The sequence below is a fragment of the Rhincodon typus genome, chromosome 8 (genome assembly GCF_021869965.1).
Source record: "Rhincodon typus isolate 14 chromosome 8, sRhiTyp1.1, whole genome shotgun sequence".
NCBI classification, from domain to species: Eukaryota; Metazoa; Chordata; class Chondrichthyes; order Orectolobiformes; family Rhincodontidae; genus Rhincodon; species Rhincodon typus.
In genome coordinates this window covers 7,402,515-7,406,063 of record NC_063339.1, presented here as the reverse complement: position 1 = coordinate 7,406,063, position 3,549 = coordinate 7,402,515, and the positions used below count along the sequence as shown (strand labels likewise).

General features: G+C 39.8%; 1 long non-coding RNA gene across 1 annotated transcript; it reads right to left on the bottom strand.

Moving 5' to 3' along the window:
* Positions 1-869: 869 nt before the first annotated feature.
* LOC125483760 lies at positions 870-3,509 on the bottom strand. The gene is made up of 2 exons (XR_007262702.1): positions 3,396-3,509; positions 870-1,381 (listed from the first exon to the last, which is right to left on the bottom strand). It is a non-coding gene; the product is annotated as an uncharacterized LOC125483760 (long non-coding RNA).
* Between the last annotated feature and the right edge of the window lie 40 nt (positions 3,510-3,549).

The following is a 3,549-nucleotide window of genomic DNA, read 5'->3' as shown; positions in this document are numbered from 1 at the left end:
GCATCAGGTATATATCTTAAAATGAGGTGCCAATATAGTGAAGCTGCAACGCAACTACCATATATGTCTGTAGCAATCGTACAATCAGCAGATCAGATGAAAGTTCTGCAGCCTTTTCACATTCATTTATGAGTAGTGGTGTGAAATTCAACAGCTATATACTAATAGAATGCGGTTGGATAGATATCTCCATCCTAGATGACATGATAGTGCAAAAAATAATCATCTTCAATTCTTCGTCTGTTCTGGTTTAGACTACCTGGTACTGAGTATCCATGGGTCCAAGCTGTAATGATTATAATGAGGTCAGCCAGGTGTACCTCATAGAATGAGTTCCCTGATTGGGGCTGTTAATCTGGTCCAATCAGGGAGCCCTGGCTGACAGATATAAACAGGAATGGGGCTTTTGTGGTGCAGTGGTAGTGTCCCTGCCTGTGAGCCAGCAAGAACTGTGTTCAAGTCCTGCTTGCACCAGAGTGTGTAATAGCATCTCATTTATGTAAATACAAAATGGTAATAGTTCCACCTGGGTCAACTCTCAGTACTTTACCTTATCATACAAAATTTGTTTTCAGTCAAAGGCCATTTTCTCTCCAAGCCTAGCCTTTTCTGTGAATCTTAATGTGCTTATGGTTTGATATTTTTAATGCAATTTGTTGTTTCTCTGGTTAAGATGTATAGAAATTAAAACTTTAGATATTTTCATTCAAGGTCAGAATGTGCCAAGTTATAAAACAGTGAATCTGGACAGATAAGTTTCCTTCTGTGATTTGTAATTTTGGAGACAGTTCATTGGCTAGAATGTGATGAATTCTGAAGCTTGATAATTATCAGTTAAAAATTTCAGTAGGTCAGTCTAGGGCATCTAATTGTTGTGGTAGACAGTCACCTTTATTGGGTACTAATGAGGTAACACAGGTTTTTCCTTCGGATATATGGGACTTTGTACAAGTTGAAATTGTCACTGCTAACGTCTTGCATTGCAACAATGATTACACTTCAAAAGTACTTCTTTCGAATTTGGATGTCACTGGCTGGGCCATTATTTCTTACCCTTTCCTCCTTGCCATTGGGAAGGTTATGATGAGCTGCCTTCTTTAGCAGTATGGTGTAGATACTCCCATGGTGATGTCAGGGAGTGCATCATGTAGATGATGTACACTGCCACCACTGTATCAGTGGTAGAAGGGCTGAACTTTCCTTCACGAGAAACCTCCTCTTTGCGGCAATCAACCTAATGATCTTTCTCTGAACAGTTTTCAGTGTAACTTCCCCTTTTGAAGTAAGAAGACCAAAACTGTGTGTACTACTGCAGGTGCAGTCTCTCCAATGTTCTGTAAGTTTGCAGCAATACTTCTTTCTCTCTTCTTGCGATAACGGCCTGCAGTAGGAGTAAGGGAAATTTGGAGACATTGAGACATTAAGAAATTGAGATCTATTTCAGCTGAAGAATTCCAAGAAGTTTAGTGTAATCGTAAATTCGATATTTACTGTATGTTAATTATTGGAAGTTTACTTTCTCAGTCTCCAATAATGACTTGGAAGATTTCTTGATCATTTTACTTCCAAGAAATTATTTTCCATGTCTCTGTTTCCATGCAAAGTTGTTTCCTCTATTTTCCTAGATTGTTATGGTGACATTTTTTCAACAATTTGCTCATTTAGCTTTGGGATAATCCCCTTAAGAGTGAAGACTACAATATAAATTAATCGTTGTTTTACACTTTTTTTCTGGTGCTCAGTAGAGTATAAGATCTGCTGCTTCCACACTGCAAGGCTCAATAGCAGCTATTGTGAATTTTTTTAGTACTAAAAGTTCCAACTATAATCTATTATTTCTTTGTGGCAGAAGGGCTAGTCAGGACAAGAGTTGGTTTTGGGCTTATTTGCATGAGTGCTGATGTCTTGAGTGTGCATGCAATTCAAAACCAAAGAGTGACCATCCACATGTCTGTAATTCATCCCCAGCCATCTGTTATTGTGTACAAAATACACAAAACGTTTTTCATTCCTGTTTTCCTTTGTGACAGATCGATAGTCTTGTCAGGGTGAATGAAGTGCACAAATGAGGATGTAGCTGCACAATTATTGAATAATAACTGTAATGCTGAGAGTGTGACAGAACAATGCCAGAGATCCTAACTTTGGAAACTTAGACTATTTTGTTTTCATTTTAACGCCAAGCTTAGAAACTTTTGGTTAATACCTGGATATGAATCACCTGTTAACATCCAAAATGTTTCTTGCAAGTGAATGTTAAGGTATGTTTACAGGAATATGAATCAGTGATTGAACTATTTTGACTCTTGGGCAAGCAGAGGTAGTTTGAAAAATGAGGCGATCTGAGGGAAGAAGAGAATGCTATCTCAGAATAATTTTGATGGTGCAAGAGATATGTAACAACACAAAGCCATTCTAAAATGGTATGTGGCCTTTTACATAATACAGATGCAAAAACTAGGCTTTCAATGTAACAATATGGTGGAAACGTGAGCTTGTGTTGAATTATGGACAGGGAGAATGATTTGACGGTCCTTGAACTAGTATATGCTACAATAGCGCAAGAAACAAGGGAATGTCCCGATTGTGTGTTCGAATGGGGTACTTTATCAGTACAATATTAATGCACCTGCACCCAGCTGGAAACAGTTTTGCTCACCAAAGTTTGAAGTCGCGAAAGTATCACGAGAGAGACGAGAAATCTGCAAAGTGTTTTAGTTTTGTTGGGTGAGCGGTTAGAGAGAGAACATGCAAAAATGAATGCGAAGTCGCATGGGGGTGGAGGGGGGAGAAAGTGTCTAATAGAGCAACGTTGTTTTTGCCCCTTTGTGAATTGCAAAATTGCACTGTTGGGCTTGCAGTCTGATGGCAACATTTCTCTCAGCGGTTTATTGACGGACGACCTAGAGAAAGGTTAGTGAGCGTATGAGTAACTCGCACTGCGCTTTGTTTGGGGCGGGAGCGTTAGGACCCGGAGGACATCTCCCTGCCCCGTGTGGTGCGATGAGTTGGAAAAGGACAGAAAAGAATTGAGGTCGCATTAACGTTGCGGGCTGTGAATTAAAAAAAAATCTCGAGTTGGGATATAATTTGCAACTCCGAAAGGATTAAAAAAAAAACACTGAAGTAAACCAGTATGTGAGGAATACCGGGAGGAATATGAAATGGACATCGTTGTTTTGTAGCCTGGGCGGATGCTGAGCGGACTAATAGCAAGAGCACAGAGCGAGAGCACTGGATTAAAAAGGTTACTAAATCAGCATCTCAGTCAACATTTTAATCTTTGCTGGCCAGCTCTGATTTCATTAATGTTCACAGGCATCTGGGCTGCATTTTTTTTTTTACTATCTCCGGTTCTCGTTGCTGCAGTGCACGATTTTAAATTCAGCACATACCTGAAAGATGCTTTCAAAATCTTTCCATATCGATCCGATCTACCGAAAAAAGAGCACTCCCAATGTTAAAACGTTTACAGCGGTGTTTGTCTTGTTGTGGATGACCGTGCTGTACACAGGGCGACACGACAGGGTTTGTGTACAAGCCTCGCTT